This window comes from Oryctolagus cuniculus, chromosome 2 (genome assembly GCF_964237555.1).
Source record: "Oryctolagus cuniculus chromosome 2, mOryCun1.1, whole genome shotgun sequence".
Classification (NCBI taxonomy): Eukaryota; Metazoa; Chordata; class Mammalia; order Lagomorpha; family Leporidae; genus Oryctolagus; species Oryctolagus cuniculus.
The window spans coordinates 97,674,463-97,697,895 of NC_091433.1; the positions used below are offsets into that span (position 1 = coordinate 97,674,463).

The window sequence follows — 23,433 nt, forward strand, 5'->3', positions numbered from 1 at the left end:
TCTACAGTCAGATGCAGAGTCAGGGAGCCCTTCAGATAGAGATGAAGATTTGTACACAAGGCTTAAGCTGGCATGGCACGGGTGATATGGGATGGGGAGCAAGATGTGGGAAGCCAATATGGTCATTTAGGGCCAAGTTTAGGCTTGGAGGCTGAATACCCAGTAACTGCACTTAGGAGGATCCTCCTAACCCCTAGCTCTGCTCCTCCCTGGCCCTTCAGTTTCGGTTCGGTCACAGTGTCTCCTACTCTATGACGTCTTGTATTTCTTATTGATGTCTGGGACCAGGAGTGGGGAACAGAGCATTGTGGGAGTGTTTGTGAGTTCATAGTTCCAAGAAGCTCAATTTTTGCCCATTTTCCCCTCACACTCAGGTGGGAAGCCACTCTTTGTGGGGACTCTCAGAGGTAGGTAAAGATAGGGGACATGCAGGGCTGAAATGCAGTAACATGAATGAATGGGTAAGCCATGCAACCTGGAATGAGGCTACTCCCATTCATGGAGAGAAGCATGTGTCTTTCTGTTTCTGGCTTATTTAACTTAACATGATGTCCTCCAGTTCTATTCATTTGCTGCAAATAAGATTTCATTCTTTTTAGGGTGGAATGGAGCTTTTTGGGGGAAGTGCTTAGGTTTTACATGTAAAAATAATATAATCTGAAAAACATGGATATCTTGAGCTTCTATTTTCCATTTTTGATGACTTTTATTTCTTTCTCTTCTCTAAGTGCTCTTGCTAACAGTTCCAATAATATATTGAATAAGAGAGGTGAAATAGACCAGCTTTGTTCTATAAAGTATATTTTCTTCTATAGCTTATTTATTGAAAGTTTTTATCATGGAGGTTTTTGATTCTTAACTAATGCTTTTTTTTTTTTTTGACAGGCAGAGTGGACAGTGAGAGAGAGAGAGAAAGGTTTTCATTTTGCCATTGGTTCACCCTCCAATGGCTGCCACAGCCGGCGCGCTGCAGCCGGCGCACCACACTGATCTGATGGCAGGAGCCAGGTACTTCTCCTGGTCTCCCATGGGGTGCAGGGCCCAAGGACTTGGGCCATCCTCCACTGCACTCCCGGGCAACAGCAGAGAGCTGGCCTGGAAGAGGGGCAACTGGGACAGAATCTGGTGCCCCGACCGGGACTAGAACCTGGTGTGCCAGCGCCGCAAGGCGGAGGATTAGCCTAGTGAGCCGTGGCGCCGGCCTTAACTAATGCTTTTTATATATCTATTGATATATGTTGCAGCTGATTTCTCAACAATGTTGCACTGGATTCATTTCTGAGAGGAGGAGCGTGGTTGGGGCAAGAGGCGCAGAGTCACCATACAGACCCCAGGAGTCAGGTGAAAGCAGGCCTGAGGCAAGCAGCCCACAGAGTTAGTTACAACAGCTTGTATAGCCAAGACCAGCCAATCCAGTCAAGGGGTGGTCTATTCCCCAACCAATCACAGCCTGTTGCCAGGCAGTTTCCAAAGCCATCCAATCACAGCCTGTTGCCAGTCAGGCTCTTGTAGCCAGGCAGTTTCTGAAAGCATCCAATCATGGCCTGCCATCAGTCAGGCTCTGTTGTCAGGTGGTTTCCTCTGTTGTCATGTGGTTTCCAAAGCCATCCAATCACGGCTGGTTGCCAGGCAGTTTCTGTTGTCAGTGGCCATCTTGGCATGACCTTTTCAACTCAGCGGCCATCTTTTTTTTTTTTTTTTTTTTTTTTTTTTTTTTTTTTTGACAGGCAGAGTGGAGAGTGAGAGAGAGACAGAGAGAAAGGTCTTCCTTCTGCCTTTGGTTCACCCCCCAATGGCAGCTGTGGCTGGCGCATCATGCTGATCCAAAGCCAGGAGCCAGGTGCTTCTCCTGGTCTCCCATGTGGGTGCAGGGCCCAAGGACTTTGGCCATCCTCCACTGCCTTCCTGGGCCATAGCAGAGAGCTAGACTGGAAGAGGGGCAACCGGGACAGAATCTGGCGCCCTGACCGGGACTAGAACCCGGTGTGCTGGCACTGCAAGGTGGAGGATTAGCCTATTGAGCCACGGCTCTGGCCTAGCATCCATCTTGATATGACCTTTAAACCTCATTCCACCACATATATAATCATATGGCTTTTTTGTTCTTCATTCATTCGTTTTGGTGTCATCTATTACCTTTGTTGACTTGTGAATGTTGAGATATCCTTGCATCCCTGGAATGAATCTCACCTGTACATGATGTATTGTCTTGATGTAGTATTGGTTTTGGCTTGCTAATATTTTTGAGAATTTTTGCATCTATGGTCATCAGGGATATCAGTCTGTAGTTTTCTTTTTGTGTTGTATCCTTCTTTTGTTTTGGTTTCATAGTAATACTGGTGTTATAAAAACAGTTTGACAGAGTTCTATTTATTTCAATATTTTGGAATTGTTAGAACATATTTGAGTAATTTCCTCTTTTTTAAAATGATTCATTTGCAAGTGAGAGAGAGAGAGAAAATCTTCATTCCACCAGTTCACTCTCCAGATGACCACAGTGCCTGGGGATAGGCTACGCTGAAACCAGGAGCCAGGAGTTTCATCTGGGTCTCCCAGGTCGGGGGTAGAAGTCCAAGTACTTGGGCCATCTTCCCCTGCTTTTCTCAGGTCATTACCAAGGAGATGGATTGGAAGTGGAACACGAACCAACACCATAAGGGATGCTGGCATCACAGACAGTGGTTTTACCCACTGCAATGCAACACTGCTCCCAGATTTATTTCCTCTTTTTTTTCCTCTTTTTGTAGAATTCAGCTGTAAAACCATCAGGTCCTGGACTTTGCTTTGTTAGGAAAAAATGTTGTTATTGCTTAGATTTAGGTATCATTGCTTATTACAGGTCTGTGTAAATTTTCTGTATCTTCTTGAATTAATGTTATTAGGTTGCTTGTATCCAGTCATATATCCACTTCCTAAGCTTTTCCAACTAGTTAGCATATAGCTTCTTATGATCCATTGCACTTTATCAGTTGCAATGTCTCTTTTTTCATGCCAAATTTTGTTCATTTCAGTTTTTTCATTGTTTCTCTGACATGTTTGCCTCTTTTAATCAACTTTTTGAAAATCAGCTTTTCTTTTTGTTGATCTTTTGTATTGTTTTCTTAGTTTAAATTTAATGAATTCCTTCTCTGATCCCTATTGTTTCTACTGTCCTAATAATTTTGGATCGTGTTTTTTATTGCTCTTGTAAGTCTTTAAGATGCATCATTTGACTATTTATTTGAAATATTTCTATTTTTAATGTATACACTTAATGCTATAAACTTTCCTCTTAACAATATTTCCATATACCATATGTATTTTTGATATGTTGAATTTTCATTTTCAATTGTTTCAAAATATTTCTTTAAAATTCCTTTAATGAGCAACTTGTCATTCAAGAGCATGTTGCTCAATTTTGGTATGCTTGTAAATTTTCCATTGTTCTTGTTGATTTCTAGTTTTGTTTCTCTGTGGTTTTAGAAGATATAAAGCAGTTTTAAAACATTATTGAGATTTAGTTTCCTGCCCAATATATGGGCAATCCTAGAAAATCTTCCATGTATTTATCAGAAGAATATGGGTTGCATAATTGTTGGGTGAAATTTTCTGTAAATATTTGTTAGGTCAATTCGTTAAATAGTGTGGTTGAAATCTGGTGTATATTTCTTGGTTTTCTTTCTTTAAGATTTTTTTAAAATTTATTTATTTGAGAGGTAGAGTTACAGACAGTGAGAGTGAGAGGCAGAGACAGAGAAAGGTCTTTCTTCCATTAGCTCACTCCCAAAATGGCCCCAATGGCCAGAAATGCGCTGATCCAAAACCATGAGCCAGGTGCTTCTTCCCGGTCTCCCATGCACAAGCAGGGGCCCAACAACTTGGGCCATCTTCTACTGCTTTCCCAGGCCATAGCAGAGAGCTGGATTGGAAGAGGAGCAGCTGTGACTAGAACCAGCACCCATATCGGATGCCAGTACTGCAGGCAGAGTATTAACCTACTGTGGCGCCATGGTGCCAGCCCCCATTCTGTCTGAATGATCTCTCTACCTATGATAGTCAGATGTTGAAGTCCCCTACTATGGTTGCATTGGAGTCTATCTTTCTGTTTATGTCTAATAATATGTGTGGTATAATTTGGGTTGTCTTTTGTTGGGTACCTATATATTTATGATTGTTATATCTTCTTGCATTTCTTGCTACATTGTTCCTTCTCACAATATATATTTCCCCTGTCTTTTATACAAGTTTTGATTCAAAATCTATTTTAATACAGCTTGTTTTTGGCTTCCATTTGCTTGGAATATCTTTTTCCAGCCATTCACTTTCAGTTTATGTGTATTTTTAATCTGTGAAGTAAATATATCATAGGCAGCATATAGTTGTGTCTTTTAAAAAATCAATCCAGTCAACCTGTATCTTTCACTACAGAACTTATTTTACTTACATTCAAGATTAATATTGATAGATAAGAACTTAGTGCTATCATTTTCTTGATTGATTACTGATTCTATCAACTCTGTTAGTGAAGTTTGTACCACTATGTGCTTTCAATATGGTTACTTCTAATGTAGGACTCCGTTCAGAATTACACTATAACCTGTAAGGTTAGGATGGTTAGGAATTCTCTCAGATTTTGCTTGTCTGGAAATACTTTATTTCACTCTCACTTTGAAAAGATAGTTTTTCTGTAAAAACCATTCTTGGTTGGAAGGTTTTTCTTTCAAGACCTTAAATACATTGCCCTGCATGTCAATCTTTAGCCCCCTGAGGTTGTGACTTATGGAAGATCTGCAGAGCTTGGGTGGCTTCGGGGTCTTCCTGATTTTATCATTGGGCAAACACACCAGGAGGAGGAGTTGCTAAGGCCTGGCCAGCTGGAGATGCCTATTCTTCCACCTCTGACCACATGCAGACAAAACACAAGTGGAAATAAGGAGCCTCTCAGGGTTTCAGATGTTTCCCTTCTTTGTTCCTCATTGCACTATTCTGAGAACAACCCCTGGAAACATCTGTTTTCCTGTGCCTGGACCTTTATTATTTGAGATGATTCTTCTGACTGTACAGACCGAAGAGACATTGTCCTCAGAGGACCACTGATAAAGATCAACCAAATTGGGAGGGGGCACAATAATCAGTTCTCAACATGTGTTTGGCAGTAATGAGTATCCTTGTGTAAAAGTGTTATTGTGGTTTCATATGTTAGGGAAACTCAAATACAGGTACTGCAGGCTTTCTCAGGGTCTGCAGAGAAGCTGTGTCAGTCCAGTAAGACTCTTGTGTGCAGGGTTTCCTGAGGATATTGGGGACCAATGGACACCATATCCATGAAGCATCCTTCTCTGGCTCCCAGGTCTGGTGCTCTGGAGTCATGGTCAGAGTAAGAATTTTTGGAGCCAGGATGGCCTGTGCAGGTGTTTCCCAAGCTTCTTATTCTGTCACTGGGAAAAGCTAGTCCTTATGTGAGGAAGGAATTTCTTGATGGAGCCTGCAAGTCATCCTGGGTCCAGAGACCCTGGCTGCCATTTTCCCTCCTATGTGGGATTCATGATACACCCACATCTTTCTTGGCAATAGTATGTTCCAAATTCCTTGATCTGTGCAGTGACTGCATTTTCTTTCCACTGGGCTCTTCTGCAAGGAGTTTGGGAGAGTGCTTGGAAGATGGGCTGCTTAGAGTCCCCATCTAGGTCTAGGTGTCTGATGTGGCCTCTGGCTTCAGGCAGAGTCTACTTGGACCCTCAGTAGAAAGTGATGATGTTTGTACATTCCCTGTGGAACACTTTGTAGGCCTGTGAGGCAGGAGTCATGCTTATCTGATAGTGACAACAGTGATGGTAGCTCTATGAGCCCAAAGACAAGACCCATCTCTGGCCTCTAAGCCTCCCTTCATGGACTGAGAACTATGACATGGAAGAAACCAATGATGTGAGTTCCATCAGCCTGAGAGCAAGGTGTCCCTGCCATGAGTGACCATGCTTGGCTGAGATGCAGCTCAGGGCTAGTAAGGAGAGGCCAGTGTGGGGGGAAGTTGCTAGAGTTTTTCTGAGTGACCCTATACAGACCACTTGGACATGCATGAGATTTCACTGCTAGATACTTCTGAAAAGCCCTAGTATCATGTGTTTTCTGTGTAGCTGTGGTGGGGAAGGTATAGGACCTTAGTTTGAGTTCCTAGGAGGCCAAGTCTGAGACTTAGGTCCAGGGAGACCCAGTGAGCCCTGGTCCCAGGAATCAGAAGAAAAGGAGCAGAAGATAAGGAAGTCCCTCTAAGGAAGGAAGAAAGGCTGAGGCTGCTTTCTTTGGCCCTGAAGCTTGATCCACTGCCACCTCTAGGACAGGAATGGATTTGCTTACTGGAAGGATGGAAGCATGGACTGTTCACCTACTAGGCCCCTCCCCCAGTGAGATGAGCTGGTCCTGGAGGCATGGATTCTGCACTTCTGGCTGTGGGAACTTGGCCAGAGCAGTTTCCCATGCACCTGGAGATAGGCATGAGGCTATCAGTGTAGATGAGGGTGAGGTCACCGAGCTCTTGGTACTTCTCACCAAGAAGTCACATTGTCAGAGGTAGGCCTTGGGATACCAAAAGGGCAGCAAGGGTTCTGCCACAAGCTGTCCATTTGCCTGTGTCAAGGGCATGTTGAAACCCTTGGGAAGAGATCAAATCTTCAACCCCATCATGTGGCTCCCACTCAGGTCCTCTACAGTGGGCTCTTTATTATATAATATGGTCATGGTCATGGTCATGGTCATGGTCATGATAGCGTGGGACCATGGAACATGCAGATGAGATACGACCAGTTTTGCAAAACATGAGCAGATATAGCCTAGATCACTATAACCCATCTTCCTGGGTAGGAAGCTTGCTGTGGCCTTAGAACATTCCTAAGAGGGGAGTGAATAATGATTTAATCATTGCCTTAGACGCATGATGTCTTTCTGGGTTACTGAAATATTAAGTAAGAAAATCTTGCTGGATTTTCTTCCATAGAAATTCAATTAGCAACATGATTTTTTAAAATGTGTTCATGAAAATGTTCATTCAAACCTTGAAAATGAGCCCTGCCAAAACTTCCAAAATGGTTCCTAAAATTCAAGGGTTTTCATACTTGAAGAACACCTCTGGACACACACATATGCACTCCTATGATGCTCAGAATATGAATTTGTGAAATGCTCCCTAGCTCCAGGAAACAGTGGTGCAGAGGACAGTGTCTGAGAAATATGATGAATTCCTTGTGTTTCTCTGTGGCCAGCAGAGTACTATAATCCACAGTCCTTAAAAAGTTGGCACTTGTTATCAGTCTGTTACAGGTGCTACTTCCCAGCTGAGGGAGCCTGGGACCCTGTTTATTGATGTTTGATTTCAGATAATTCAAGAGGAATGCCTGTCCCTTTCTGTCATCCAGGAGTTTCTATAAGAGTTCTGGGGTCAAGTGTCTCTCTATGTTCTGTGGAAAGGGTAGGGGGCATGACCACCTGCTAAGGGTTAAGATTGGGGCAGTAATTTGGGGAACCCTGCTATTTGGGCACTAAGTTGGGGCTAAGCAAGGTTCTGGGCAGGTGTAGTTATCAGAAGCCAAGGTTCTGGCAGGAAGGGACAGGCAGTGGTGGACAGCAAGAAAAGGTGCATAGTCCAGAGTCCAGTTGGTGAAAGTCCTGGTGCCAGATCCATGGGCAGGACTCCAGGTTTTCTCTCAGCACCTCATCCACCCTATGTTGCTCTTGTGGCTGTGGCCAAATAGGGGCCAACAAGCATGTGCAGCATAGTTTCCAACAGAACAAATATGAGGAAGAGTATTGATTCCAAAAACCTGAATGGTGATTAAAATAAAGAAAAGGTTCAGAAAAAAAGAACAAGTCCTGTCTCAGTTCAGCTCTTTGAGGACAGTAGGGTTAGAGATAAATGAGGATCTAGTCAGCAGTGAAAACGGTCCATGCCTGGGGCCTCTAATCACCCACACCTCCACAAGGGAGGGTTTGAACCTGGTGACCCACTACTTCTATGTCATAGTTGATTGCAGGAGAAATGCCATGATTCAGGGGAACCAAACAGATCAATCCTGAGAATTTGGGATCAGATACATGGGTCAATTGACTGATGGCACTGACACTGAGGTATCCATGTTTGAACATTTGAGGTCGGGGAGGAAAGATCTTAAGGAGGGGGAAAACTAAAGAATCAGAGGACCAGAGATGCAGAGGTGGGAACTACACAGTCCTGAGTGTCATGGGGGATGGAGAATGTCAAGGACTCGTCCCACCACCTTTGGTCCCTTGGACTATACCTGCACTTCCTGGCCAAAGTTCTTCAGTTCCTCAATATAATCCCTATAACTCTGACTAAATTCACATTTGTGAGCTTTATTGAATGAGCATCAATTATTGCCAATCCAGCGATTCTTGGAGAACCCTTGCTTTCATGTTCATGGCAGGATGGAGCCTGTAGAAGGAAGTCTGGGTACAAGGGGCTCTTGGGGTGAGTAGCAGCGGACATATAGAGACATTTTGAGTTTGAAACAAGTAAGAGGATAAGAGGAACTTGTGCCTTGTGCTTTCTAAGGGAGTTAGTGAGCTCCAAAGTCTAGGGTCCATCTCTGTCTCAATGTAAGGGAAATTTTCCATGTAATTTACTGCCACAGTATGGTGGCATTGGGCAAAGGAAGTAGCTTGCTTCTAAAAAGAAGGTAGACCACTCAAGGTGTTTCATAGCATGTGGGTATAGAGTAATGGTGTGCACTGCATAAACAAAAACTTTCTTCCCCTAAGGGAGGACTCTATCCCAGGGCAGGAACATCCCCAAGCCATGACCAGGAAGACTACCATGGCCATGAAGGACATCTTCATCTGCAGGTAGTGATGAGACAGGGACAGCATAAGCTATGATGGTGAACATGAGCTGCTTTCAGAATCATATGGATCCCTCCAGCCCACGGAGAAGGCAAGTGAGGCCTCTGAACCAGATGGAGCCAATGGGGCTGAACAGGACAAGGAGGAGACAGAAAAATCTCTGGGGAGAGGAAAGGAATTTTGGGAATAAGTAGAGATAACAAAAGATATTTTAAAAAGATTTATTTATTTGAAAAGCAGAGTAAAAAGAGGGCACATTCAGGGAGAGAGGGAGATCATCCATTTGTTGGTTCACACCTCAAAATAGCCTAGGCTGGGCCAGGTCAAAGCCAGGAGGCAAGAGCTCCATCTGGGTGGTCTCCCACATGAGTGGTAGGAACCAAAGTACTTGGTTCATTATCCATTGCCTTCCAGAGCATATTAGCATAAAGGTGGATGGGAAGTGTTGATGCCAGAACTGGAATCTGCCCTGCCAAGTGATAGCTTAACCTATAGCCCTACAATCCCCACACCTTAAAAGTATTTTACAGGTACTGAAATTGTGGCATAGTGTCTTAAGCCATTGCCTGTTTAACTGGCACTCCATATGGATGCTGGTTCAAGCCCTGGCTGCTCCACTTCCAATCCAGATTTCTGGTGATGCTCCTGGTAATTGGGGAATTGCACCAAGCGGGAGACCTGGAAGTAGCCCCTTGCTCCTGGCTTCAGCCTGGCCCAGCCCTGGCCATTGTGGCCATTTGGTGAGTGAACCAGTGGATAGAAGAATTCTCCCACTCTCTCTGTGTGTCTCTGTAACTCTTCATGTAAATAAAATAAATCTTTAAAAATAGAGTGTCCTACAGAAGTTTTGCAGAGACAAGCAGAATAATCTTTCACCTCTCTGTGAAAATTCTAGTATAATTTCTGGACTGTGCTTTTGGAATTTTACTTCTCTAGGGAAAAGTGTCTTTGGGGAAGTAGGGACCATTGGATTGGGAATGTAGGGACCATTGGAGTGGGAGATGTTTCAAAATGAGGGTGGGAGAGGCCCTAAGAGGTACATAGACTGTACTGCTTACACATCATGTTCATTTCCTTTCTTTGGTCCTGGGACCACCTCTCTGACCAGGGGCCCTGTGCCCTCCAAGGGCTGCCTTGACAAACTCAGGATACACTCCTTCTTCCCAGACATCTAAGGGAGAACTGAAACCACAGGAGTGTCCCTGAACTGCTCCCTGAAAACCTGACCCAGAACCACCCCTCGGGATCAGTGTCCAGATGACCCATACCTGCTAACTGGAAATAAAGAAGGCCAGTAGGTTCCTTGAGCCTCGGTTTAGCTGATTCATGACACGGTCAGGCCTTTGGACTTAGATGGTAGGGCCTCATAGGATATCAGATTCTCAGGCCTTGTTCCCACTCCTGTTCCTTAGACCTAGCAGCTATTATGCATGAGATTAAATTAGAGGCAGTGAGAGGATAGATTCAATGTGAAGTCATTAGGAAAGAGGCTATTATTTTGGTTCTTTCTGGAAATCCTTTCCAAGAACTTTGTCCTCTTCTTGTTAGCAAACAAAAAACTCATAATGCTCAATAATGGAGCAATGGATCACAAACAAGGGTGCTAATACTTAAATGAATTTACATGTGAGAATTTAATGGGTAGAAAATGAAATAATTCCCATTTGAATAAAATTTACCTTCATTGATAGATCCTATGAAACAAGGATTCTGTCAGAAAATTAGGGTTGGATAGTTACTTTCCCTGCATCATAGGGACTTTTAAATCTGGTTGAACAGGAATGCTGATCAGGAGCTTAAAATGAAAATATCCCCTATCTACCTACCTCCAAGTCTCTGGGACCAGGGAACCAAAAATTACATGACCCTGATTATTTGTTCCATGAAAGAATGTGTGGAAAAGTGAGTGGGAGGAGACCAGTATCCAGAGGCAGCCACTGCAGAGGTCCACATGGCAAGGATCCAAGGCTCCCCACCGGTAGTCGGCACCTACCTGCCATCCATGAGGGTGTTCCACCTGGAGGTGGCTCCTCCAGCCTCAGTCTGGCATTCAGAAGACATCAGCCACAGCTGACACTGACTGCAGTCTCACCACAGAGACCATCACATGGCAGTCCCCAGCCAAGATGCTCCCATGGAGACTGTGAGGGGATAAAATATGTTATTACTGGTCAAGTTTTAGGGTGTTGTGTTACACAGCACTAGACTGGGATGGCTGTTGAGTAGGCAACTTCTACATCATCTGCCGATGTTCCCCACTTCAACATATTTGCTTTTCTTGTGGGATGCCCTCCTCTTGTGCATGCCCTGTAGAGAGTGATGCACCTCTAGGGAAAGATGGCCTGAGTGATATGTGTCACTCAAAGATGTTGGTCCCAGAGTCCCCAGAATCTATCCTGCTTACCTCCTTTGTGCCCCCCTCACTCTATGAGAAACCAGCTGAACTGTTGTGATCTGCTCTGTGACAAAGCCTTAGTGGTCCATTGCAGACTGAGGCCTTTTGTCAGCAGCTAGCTATGCACTGAAGCTTGTGGTCCCTAACTGTATAAGGAATCTGGCCAATAACCATGTGGCTGAGCCTGACAGTAGAATGGATTATCCCTCAGTGCAATCTTGAATTGATCATAGCTCCAAAAGGTACCTGGCTTCCAGGCTTAAGAAAAATCCTGAACCAGAGCTCACATTGGATTCCTGCTTGGAACAACAGTATCCTACCTGAAACCCCCACAAACTACATGGAACCCCAACATCATGCCTGAATGAAGCAGGTGGGACCCATAGTCCTCCTCTGTCTAGGTTATGAGGGTCTGTTTCCCACAAAATGTTTATTTCATCATATGAAGGAATGATTTAATCCTTGTCTATCATTCAGCCCAATTTTCTGCTGCAGTAAAACATTTCAGCAACTGCCAATTCCCATATAGATAAAATAGAGGAAAAAGAGGGAAGGTCCACAGTCTCATTCAGTGTCTTGGAAATCAAGCATACTGGAACTGTTTCTTAAAGAGAGAATGCTCCATATTCTGCTAAGAGGTTTTTCTTGACTTGTTAACATTTTTGTCACCCCACCAACAGGCCTGATTATAAATGATTCATTTTCCAGTTTAGTGGTTTTACTTAATCTTTCCTTTGCTTCCTTCCCCACAACTGTGTGTTTGATGGAGAGAGAGAGAGAGAGAGAGAGAGAGAGAGAGAGAGAGAGAGAAAGGGAGAAAGAGAGAGAGAAAGGGAGAAAGAGACAGAGACAGAGACAGAGAGGAATTTGCTCCTGGTTGAAGCTCCAAAATTTTCTCAATAAACCAAAAGGAGACTTCATTCTGTTCCAGCAATGGGGCACCTTCCTGGACCAAATTATATATGATTTGATTCCCAAATATTTGCATTAGCAATTAATAAAGAGGAACAGCAGTGGCCAAGGGTTTGTCTTTTGGGGGAGACTCCTAACTGTGGGGTTTGCCAACCCTAGTGGGTGCCTGTGCTTTATCAAGACTTCCCCCCTACCTCCATTCCAGTGTCCACCCCTGTCCTGCAGCCCAGCTGATGCTACATAGAACACACATGCATCAGTGTGATGGAGTCCATTACTCAGACAGCAAACCAAAGGGACACAATCCTAATGGCCTGTCGCTCCCCCTCTTCGTGGAGGAACGACACAGGACCCTGCGCTGTTCTTTTGTCTGCTCGGCCCTCCCCGGGTTTGCTGCTGGTTCTTCCCGGGTTGGCTACCGTCCCTTCCACCTCCGTGGAAGGGCGGTTCCCCCTGCCACTTTTCCCCACTTCTGCGGGGGAGCGGCACACCGCCGGCCGGCTCTCTCGGGGGCTGCACAGGTGTTATTCGGATAGATGTTCCTGGTGCATGTTGTCTCTCTCCTCCTTTATAGTCCTCTTCCACCAATCCCAACTCTGCTACCCACACACCGAGTGCGCTGCTCTCCTCCAATCAGGAGCAGGTCCTGCTGTTTATTGGTTGAACTGGAGGCAGCTGTGTAGAAGCTGCTTCTCCCTTCTCAGCGCCATATTGTGGGAGAGCAGATGCATAGAATAAGTCTTAATTCCAGTAACTTAGTCTAGTCCGAGTTGCTCCCAGTTGCTCCCCACAATGGCCCTTGGCTAATCTCTTAGGATGTGGTAGCTCTTTTAAATAATTCACTTCTGGTTCAATTTAAATTATTTTTAAAGTCAGAATAAGCAGCTTGAACTGGTTAGCCTGGTGTTCCTCTAAGCCTATGCCACCTCTCAGTGTGGGAGTGAATCTGTTTCAACCAACAGTAACCAAAGGAGAGGATAGGAGATGAGTCTCCTGCATTTTCAGTTTCCCTCTCCCGTGAAAATTCAGTCCTGCAGGTGAGCTATGGTGAGCACAGTTGAGGCCCAAGTGTCTTGGCTGTCATGCCTGATATACAGCATCTATTTTATGGGTAGTGACTCAAAGGAAGATATCTCCAGTCTCTTGGCCACACTCAGTAAGAATGTAGCCTTTCTCAGTTGGAACTGGACAGGTTGATAAATGAATGACCTGAGATACAGCAAGACTTGTATGGGAGGTGGGGGAAAAGCAGCCAGAGTGAAGCTTCTATGAGATGAACCTGAGCTTGGGAGGAGGTAAAGTTGTAGCCTACATGCCTCAGACTCTCGCTGTCCACCCTTTTGTAGGTTTTTTTGAAAGCATGTTTCTTCATGTGTTTTATGCTTTTAGAACAGTTTGTGGAGACTTTAACTGTCTAATTTTTAAGTTGTTTTTATTGCCAGATTTTCTGTTTCACTGGAACGTGATCCAGGGGCTGCTAGTGATGTCATCCCAGAGGTAGAGATTGCATTTGTTCATTCAGTGGTGCAGCTGTCTGTACATCATGACCTGACCTCCTAGGTGGTAAGTTTCAAGCCATGCAGTACAGTGCCATTGCATGTATTATTTTATGAACCCAGAATAGGAACATTTTGGTTTTCAAATGAGCTCGTTCTATCTAAGCTCTATATCTATCCATCCATCCATCCATCCATCTATGCTATATCTATCCATCCTTCTTCCTATGTACCTACCTATCTATCCTCTATCTTTCATTGTTCAGAAATGCAGGTTTCTTGTTTAGCTTGCTTTTGGTTTTATGGTTTGGAGAAAGACCTGACTTGTGCAATTCCTGCCTTTTGGAATTTAAGAAAAGTTACATATTTGTATACAAAGGTGCAATAAGTGTTTGAAATCTTTCACTAATATCTTGAGAAAAAGGCATTCTCTGTTTTGGGGGCACAGGATCCAGTTGCACCTGTTAATTTCTTCTCTTTCGTTGTTTCTATCCTTTAGGTCTATGAGAGACAATTCCCAACCGGAAGTGCTAGGAACAGGAAGTGCTAGAAGAGAAACCACAGAACTGATTTGGAGGCAACATTGTTAAGCAATTGTATCTGGTTTGTGGTGATTTCCCTAGAACTTACCCATGCAGACCAGAATATGCTTCCTAAAGTATTTTTTCTTCAGAGGGACCTTGGCTGTTTTCCAGTTCTTCTTGCTGTTCAAGTAAGGAAAATTATTTGCCCAAGATCACATGGATTGGACTATGATAAGGTACAGAAAAATTAAGACACCCCATTATTGCAAAATAATCTGGGCTTGACCAAAGTTACTCCATTTTTTGGACCAAGCCCCATGTTGTGGGCTTTGGTTTAGGTTCCAGAAAGTGCTTTTGTCTGGGTCTGTTCCAGGAAATATTTTTCTCACCTCAGACTTGGATCTCTATTAACTGCTGCCTTCTGCTTCTGTAAACATGCTTGCTGCTTTCTTAAGATAATGACTAAAGAAATTGTATAAAACAGTTTAAAATATTCAGACATTGAGCGACTGTTACTTCTCACACTGTAAAATGCTTACAGCTGGATTGGATAAGAAAATGGAGGATAAGATTTGGAGCAACATGATTGGCTAGCAGGACCTGTGCTTAGGCCCTGGAAATAAGCCAAACAGAATATGAGTTGAAAATTTAAAAACCCTTGCCCTCCTCACTGTAGCATGGCAGTCTCCAAGGTTCCAATGGGATCTATCATTGCCAGACATGGCTTTTAATACAGATTCTTCTTTTTTATCTTTGTGTGAGCATGATCTCTCTCACTTTCCATTACAACAGCACCCAATGAATCAAGGAAGAGCATGAAGTCCCGGTTGTGGCCCTGCTTTAGGTGTGTTAGAATTTGTGTTTGTCTCCCATGCTGTCTCTGTGACAGTGCCTTTGAAATAAGGTGGACATACATTCATTTGTAGAGACATTATTGTTTGCAAGGCACCTCCCAGGTCTCACCTAATTTGACCTTCCCAGTTGATTGCCATTAAGGGGATCCTGTGGATGAAGCAGCCAAGGCTCTGAAATGGGTGGTTCTGTCATCCCTGGACTTTTGCCTCCTGAGTCCATGTGTCTCTTCAAAGGGCTTAGGGGTTCAGGCCCTCATTTGCCCAGTGCCAGTGTTCCCATTCTCATTTCCTGAGTTTCTCTTTTGGGGCACACTTGTACCACCCTGCAAGGCTTTTCCTTCCTATATTGGAACAGTGTTCCAGATAGTTGTCTGGGTGTTGTGATTGAAACTGAGAAGCCTAGAAAGTCAAGTCATGATTTTATATGTCACTCTGCTCTGCACCTTCCATAGCATGTTATAAACAACTGGGTGTTCACATGAAGCTGTTCTTTGCTTTTCCTTTGGGAAATCTTGGTCGTCACCACCATCAGTGTCCTTCCTGTGTGTGAGCCTATAAGCTCCCTTCTCCCTGGAAATGCTACTTGGCCAGACTCTCAGGGTCTCCTCTGGGTGAAGTGACCCCACTGAAATGGTTTCCAGACCTGTCAGAGACTCAAAGAAGCAGGAATAGAGAGAAAGAGAGATAAAGAGAGAGAGAGAGAGATCTTCCATCTGTTGGATCACTCTCTCAAATGCCTGACATAGTTGGTGCTGGGCTAGGCTTAAGGGGCCAGGAACACCACACAGGTTTCTCATTTGGTTGGCAGGGACCCAATCACTTGAGAAATCACTGTTGCCTTCTAGGATATGCATTAGCAGGAAGCTGGGTTCAGAAGCATAGCTGGGACTTGAACTCAAGCACTATGACATGGGTATAGATATCCTCAATGACATTTTAACTGATGTGCCAAATGTCCAGTCACTTTTGTTTTCAATGTTTCTTCCAATGATTATTACTTGATGTCTTTTAAATTTTGCACCCTGGGCCTGTGCCTTGATGGAAACCCAATGCTCCCAGACCATGCAGCTCTAGAACCCATTGCAGATGGTGCTTGGTTGCTGGGGTAAGCCACTAGAGTTTAGAGGTTCCAAAAGAATGGTTTAGGGAACCAATGAGGCTTGTGGTGTATGCTGGGGACAAGCTGGCTACATGACAGGGAAATCAACAATGAGATGTCCCTGTCTGAATGTTAATTTCCCTGTGTCCTGCCACTATCTATTTTGAGAAGTTCTTGGCCATTGATAAAACATAGTTTAGAGATGCAAAAGGCTTCAGTAGCCTAGGCATCTCATGTCAAGAGCCTTGGGTGATCACTGATGGTATACATAAGAGTGTTAATTGTTGGGATCAGTGCTGTGGTGTAGTGGGTATAGCCACTGCCTGCAGTAACAGCATCCCATATGGGTGCTGGGTTAGGTCCCAGCTACTCCATTTCCAATCCAGCTCTCTACTATGGCCTGGGAATGCAAAGGAAGATGGCCAAAGTTCTTGAGCCCTTGCACCAGTGTGGGAGACCCAGAAGAAGCGCCTGGCTCCTGGATTTGGATCAGTGCAACTCCAGCTATTGTGGCCAATTAGGGAGTGAACCAGCAGATGGAAGACCTCTTTATCTCTCTGCCTCTCCTTCTCTCTGTGTAACTGACTTTAAAATAAATAAAATAAATGTAAAAATAAAATTTAAAAAGTATTAATTGTTAAAATTAACAACAGGATTAACTGTGTACTAATTTCCCATGCAGGACTTCTATCTTCAAAGAGTTACAATATTAGAGTTAATGGTAAAACTTGTTCTCAAAGATTTACTTTCTTTAATGTGTTAAGTAAAGATTATTCTTATATCTCTTAAGTTTTAGTTATGTGTAAATGCTTCTAAGAGATGTGCTATCTTCCTTACGTGTTTCCTTAAAGTTAATTTTGTTGCTCAACCATGGACTTTTGAATCCATGTCTCCCTATAATACTCCTATCTTGTATGTTTTAAAGTCAAGCGGAGAATACAGGATGGTTCAAGAGCTCAGGGCAGTCAACAAAGCAGTTACTTCAATTCATTTTCTTGTGCCAAATCCTAATAGAATACTGACACAAATACCTGAAAGGATCTCATGGTATACAGCTTTAAACCTAAAGGATGCTTTTTTCTGCATCCTGTTAAGTTCAGAATCTGTTTTTATTTGCCTTTGAATGGACTGACCTAGTTTCCAGTATAATTCAGCAATATGCATGGACTGTCCTCCTCCAAGGTTTCTGGGACAGCCTGCACTTGTCTGGTAATGTGCTTGCAAAAGAACTCAGAGAATTATAGCTAAAAATAGAGCAATCTTACAATATGTAGATGATAGTCTCATCTACAGTCCCTCCAATGAGGACCGAAATGAAAATACCATCCAGTTTTTAAATTTCCTACCTAAGCAAGTAAATACATTTTCCCCAACAAAAGCTCAAGTTTCTAAACAAGAGGAAAATTGAAGGGCTGGTGCTGTGGTGTAGCAGATAAAGCTGCCATCTCCAGTGCCAAATAATGATTTATTCATCAATTCAACAGGAAGATGTAACTATTATAAACTTATATCAACACTATAGACCAAATGGATCTGACAGATATCTACAGAGCTTTCATCCTACAGTTGCAGAATACATATTCATCTCAGCAGTGCGTGGAACTTTCTCTAGGACTGACCACATACTAGGCCATAAAGCAAGTCTCAGCAAATTCAAAATAATCAAAATCATACCATACATCTTCTCAAAACACAATGGAATGAAGCTGAAAAGCAGCAACTCAGGAATCCCCAGAGCATATGCAAACACATGGAGACTGAACAACATGCTCCTGAATGAACAGTGGGCCATAGAATAAAATAAAAAGAGAAATCAAAAACTTTCTGGAAGTAAATGAGGATAACACCACAACATATCAAAACTTATGGGATAAAGCAAAAGCAGGGTTAAGAGGAAAGTTTGTAGCAATAAGTGCCTACATCAAGAAATTATAAAGGCGCCAAATAAATTAGCTCAATGCATCTCAATGATCTAGAAAAACTACAGCACAGAGGAAATCAAACAGAAAACTAGTAGGAAAAGAGAAATAATTAAAATTAAACTAGAAATAAACAAATTGAATCCAAAATCCATTACAAAGGATCAGCAAAAAGAAGAGTTTTTTTTTTAAATTTTTTTGACAGGCAGAGTGGACAGTGAGAGAGAGAGAGACAGAGAGAAAGGTCTTCCTTTTTTTGCTGTTGGTTCACCCTCCAATGGCTGCCGTGGCCAGCGCGCTGTGGCTGGCGCACCACGCTGATCCGATGGCAGGAGCCAGGTACTTATCCTGGTCTCCCATGGGGTGCAGGGCCCGAGGACTTGGGCCATCCTCCACTGCACTCCCTGGCCACAGCAGAGAGCTGGCCTGAAAGAGGGGTAACTGGGACAGAATCCGGCGCCCCAACCAGGACTAGAAACCAGTGTGCCGGCACCGCAAGGTGGAGGATTAGCATATTGAGCCACGACCGGCCATGAAGAGCTATTTTTTTGAAAATATAAATAAAATTGACACACCATTCGTCCAACTAACCAAAAAAAGGAGAAGACCAAAGTCAATAAATTTAGCGATGAAAAAGAGAATGCAACAACAGACACTACAGAAATAAAAAGAATCATCAGAAATAACTACAAAGAGTTGTATACTAACAAACTGGGAAATCTATCAGAAATGGATAGATTCCTGGACACATACATCCTATAAATTGAACTATGAAAACAGAAAAATCTAAACAGACTCATAACCGAGTCAGAAATTGAATCAGTAATAAAGGACCTCCCAATAAAGAAAAGTCCAGGACTGGATGGATTTGCTGCTGAATTCTACCAGAAATTAAAGAACTAACTTCAGTTCTTAACAAACTATTCAAAACAATTGAAAGAGAAGGAATCCATCGAAATCCTTTCTAAAAAGCAGCATCTCCTTAATTCCTAAACCTGAAAAAGCTGCAGCAAAGGATTACAGAACAATTTCTATGATGAACATAGAAGCAAAAATCCTCAATAAAATTCTGGTCAATAGAATGCAACAACACATCAGAAAGATTATCCACTGTCGCTCCCCCTCTTCATGGAGGAACGACACAAAACCCTGCCTAGGCTTCATATCCGAGTCACGGCACCATTATGTCGCTCCCCATCTTCGTGGAGGAACGACACAGGACCCTGCGCTGTTCTTTTGTCTGCTCGGCCCTCTCCGGGTTTGCTGCTGGTTCTTCCCGGGTTGGCTACCGACCCTTCCACCTCCGTGGAAGGGCGGTTCCCCCTGCCACATTCCCCACTTCCGCGGGGGAGCGGCACACCGCCGGCCGGCTCTCTCGGGGGCTGCACAGGTGTTCCCTCAGATAGATGTTCCCCTTAGATGTTCCTGGTGCATGTTGTCTCTCTCCTCCTTTATAGTCCTCTTCCACCAATCCCAACTCTGCTACCCACACGCTGAGTACGCTGCTCTCCTCCAATCAGGAGCAGGTCCTACAGTTTATTGGTTGAACTGGAGGCAGCTGTGTAGAAGCTGTCTCCTTCTCTCCCAGAGCCATATTGTGGGAGAGCAGATGCATAGAATGTCTTAATTCCAGTAACTTAGTCTAGTCCGAGTTGCTCCCCACAATCCACCTAGACCAAGTGGGATTGATCCCTCGTATTCAGGGATTGTTAAATATTTCAAATCAATCTACATTAACAAACTGCAGAAGAATAACCATTATGATTATCTCAATAGATGCAGAGAAAGCATTTGATGAAATAAAACACTCTTTTGTGATGAAAACTCTAATCAAATTGGTGTAGAAGGAACATACCTCAACACAATCAAGCATCATATTGAGTGGGGAAGAGCTGGAAGCATTTCCAGTGAGATCTGGTATCAGACAAGAATCCCCACTCTCACCATTGCTATTCAATATAGTACTGGAAGTTGTAGCCAGATCCATTAGACAAGAAAAAGAAATTAAAGGGATACAAATTGGGAAGAAAGAAGTAAAGCTATCCTCTTTGTGGATGATATGATTATTTAGGGGATCCAAAGTACTCCACTAAGAGACTATCGGAACTCATAGAAGAGCTTGGCAAAGTAGCAGGATATAAAATCAATGAACAAAAATCAGCAACCTTTGTATACACAGACAATGCCATGGAAGAAAAAGAACTTCTAAGATCAATTGCATTCATAATAGCAACAAAAAATATCAAATACCCTGCAATAAACTTAATCAAGGATGTCAAAGATCTCTATGATGAGAATTACAAAACTTTAAAGAAAGAAATAGAAGAGGATACCAAGAAATGGAAAAATCTTCCATGCTCATGGATTGGAGGAATCAATATCATTAAAATGTCCATTCTCCCAAAAGCCATTTATAGGTTGAATGCATTACCAATCAAGATACCAAAGACATTCTTCTCAGATAGTGAAATGGTGCTGAAATTAATATGAAGGCACAGGAGACCTCAAATTGCTAAAGAAATCTTGTACAACAAAAACAAAATGGAGTCATCACAATACCAGATTTCAGGACATACTATAGGACACTTGTAATCAAAACAGCATGGTACTGGTACAGAAACAGATGGATAGACCAATGGAACAGAATAGAAACACCAGAAATCAATCCAAACATCTACAGCCAACTTATATTTGATCAAGGATCAAATATAAAACCAATTGCTGGAGCAAGGACATTCTATTCAATAAATGGTGCTGGGAAAACTGGATTTCCACATGCAGAAGTATGAAGCAAGACCCCTACCTTGCACCTTACAGAAAAATCCACTCAACATGGATTAAAGATCTACATCTACAACCCGATACCATCAAATCATTAGAGAACATTGGAGAAACCCTGCAAGATATAGGCACAGGCAAAGTCTTGTGAAAGACCCGGGAGGCACAGGCAGTCAAAGCCAAAATTAACAATTGGGATTTGCATCAAATTGAGAAGTTTATGTACTGTAAAAGAAACAGTAAGGAAAGTGAAGAGGAAACCAAAATAATGGAAGAAAATATTTGCAAATTATGCAACTGATAAAGAATTAATAACTAGAATCTACAAAGAGATCAAGGAACTCCACAACAACAAAACAAACAACCCACTTAAGAGATGGGCCAAGGACCTCAATAGACATTTTTCACAAGAGGAAATCCAAATGGCCAACAGGCACATGAAAAAATGTTCAAGATCACTAGCCATAAAGGAAATGCAAATTAAAACCACAATGAGTTTTCACTTCACACCAGTTAGAATGGCTTACATACACAAATCAACTAACATTAGATGCTGGTGAGGATGTGAGGAAAAAGACACACTAATCCACTGTTGGTGGGAATGCAAACTGGTAAAGCCACTATGAATGACAGTTTGGAGATTCCTCAGAAACCTGAATATAGCCCTACCACATGACCCAGCCATCCCAATCCTTGGAATTTATCCAAGGGAAATTAAATTGGCAAATAAAAGAGCTGTCTGCATCTCAATGTTTATTGCAGCTCAATTCACAATAGCTAAGACATGGAATCAACCTAAATGCCCATCAACAGAAGACTGGATAAAGAAATTATGGGATAAGCACTCTATCAACTACTACACAGCAGTAAAAAAAAAAAAAAAAAAAAAGATGAAATCTGGTCATTTGCAACAAAATGGAGGAATCTGGAAAACATGCTGAGTGAAATAAGCCAGTCCCAAAGGGACAAATATCATACGTTCTCCCGGATCTGTGACAAGTAACTGAGCACCTAAAGGAAACCTGTAGAAGTAAAACTGACACTATGAAAAACAATGACTTGATCAGTCCTGTGATGACTGTATTTTCTTTTTCTACTTAATCCCATTGGTTTAACTCTTTAATTGACAATGGTTATTCTTAGGTGTTTAAAGTTAACTGAAAATTGATCCCTGTTAACAATAAGAGCGGGAGTAAGAGAGGGAAGTGATGTACAGTTTGGCACATGCTCACTTATCCCTAACAGTATAGCTAGAAACATCCCATTAAGTTGGCATGTACCAATGCCATCTTTCTAGTTAAAGTGATCAGCTTAAGTTCATAATTGACCATAAAGATAGGATTAAGTATCAAAGGGATCACATAAATAAGACCAGTGTCTGCTAATAATAATTGATAGAATTAAAAAGGAGAGAACTGCCCAACATGGGAAGCGGGATAAACAGCAGACTCATAGAATGGCAAATGCCCTAAACCACACTCTGGCCTTAGAAGCAGCCCTTAAGGCATTCGGATCTGGCTATAAATCCCATGAGAGTATCTCAGGCATGGAAAGCCAAGATACTGTGGCAAAAAATGACCTAAATGAAATATCCCAGTGAGTGAGATCCCAGCAGAAAGAATGGGCCATCACAGAAGGAAGTACCTTTCTCCAAAGGGAGGAGAGGACTTCCACTTTAATTATGGCCTTTTCTAAATAAGATCGGAGTTTGTGAACTCAAGAGGCTTCCGTAGCCTTGGCAGCTCATGACAAGAGCCTCGGGTGATTACTGATATCATAAATAAGAGTGTCAATTTTTAAGTGAACAACTGGAGTCACTGTGCACTTACTCCCCATGTAGTATCTGTTCTTAATGTGTTGTACTATGCATATTAATGGTAAAACTAGTATTCAAAGAGTACTCTATACTTTGTGTGTGTGGGTGCAATCTGTTGATATCTTAGTATATACCAAGTTGATCTTCTGTATATAAAGATAACTATAAATGAATAAATGGGATGAGAGAGGAAGTAGGAGATGGGATGGTTTGCGGGTGGAAGGGTGGTTGTGGGGTGGAACTGCAATAATGCAAAAGTTCTATTTTCAAAATTTATATTTATTAAATGAAAATTTTCTTAAAAAAAGAAAACCCTCCCCATTATAGGAGTTCATGAAAAAGTGTAGTTAAAATGTTTTCAATGTACTTTGAAACAGAGGCATTCTAAGAAAAGGGATACTTCAAGGCTCCCCACCAAAAAATACATTTTAAATACTAATATACCTTGATAATTCATTAGAATTATCTGAAAGAACATAAATGGTGTCAAATTTTTAAAATATAAAGTAGTTGGGACTGGCACTGTGGCTTACATGGCAAAACCTCTGCCTGTGGCACCGGCATCCCATATGGGTGCTGAGTTCTAGTCCCGGTTGCTCTTCTTCCAGGCCAGCTCTCTGCTGTGGCCTGGGAGGGCAATGGAGAATGGCCCAAGTGCTTGGGCCCCTGCACCCGCATGGGAGACCAGGAAGAAGCACCTGGCTCCTGGCTTCGGATCAGTGCAGCGCTGCCTGTAGTGGCCATTTGGGGAGTGAACCAATGGAAGGAAGACCTTTCTCTCTGTCTCTCTTTCTCACTGTCTGTAACTCTA

The 23,433-nt window shown here is 42.8% G+C and overlaps 1 long non-coding RNA gene across 1 annotated transcript; it reads right to left on the reverse strand.

Moving 5' to 3' along the window:
* Nucleotides 1-3,166: 3,166 nt before the first annotated feature.
* LOC138848538 (uncharacterized) lies at nucleotides 3,167-23,287 on the reverse strand. The gene is made up of 2 exons (XR_011386414.1): nucleotides 14,263-23,287; nucleotides 3,167-10,970 (listed from the first exon to the last, which is right to left on the reverse strand). It is a non-coding gene; the product is annotated as an uncharacterized lncRNA (long non-coding RNA).
* Between the last annotated feature and the right edge of the window lie 146 nt (nucleotides 23,288-23,433).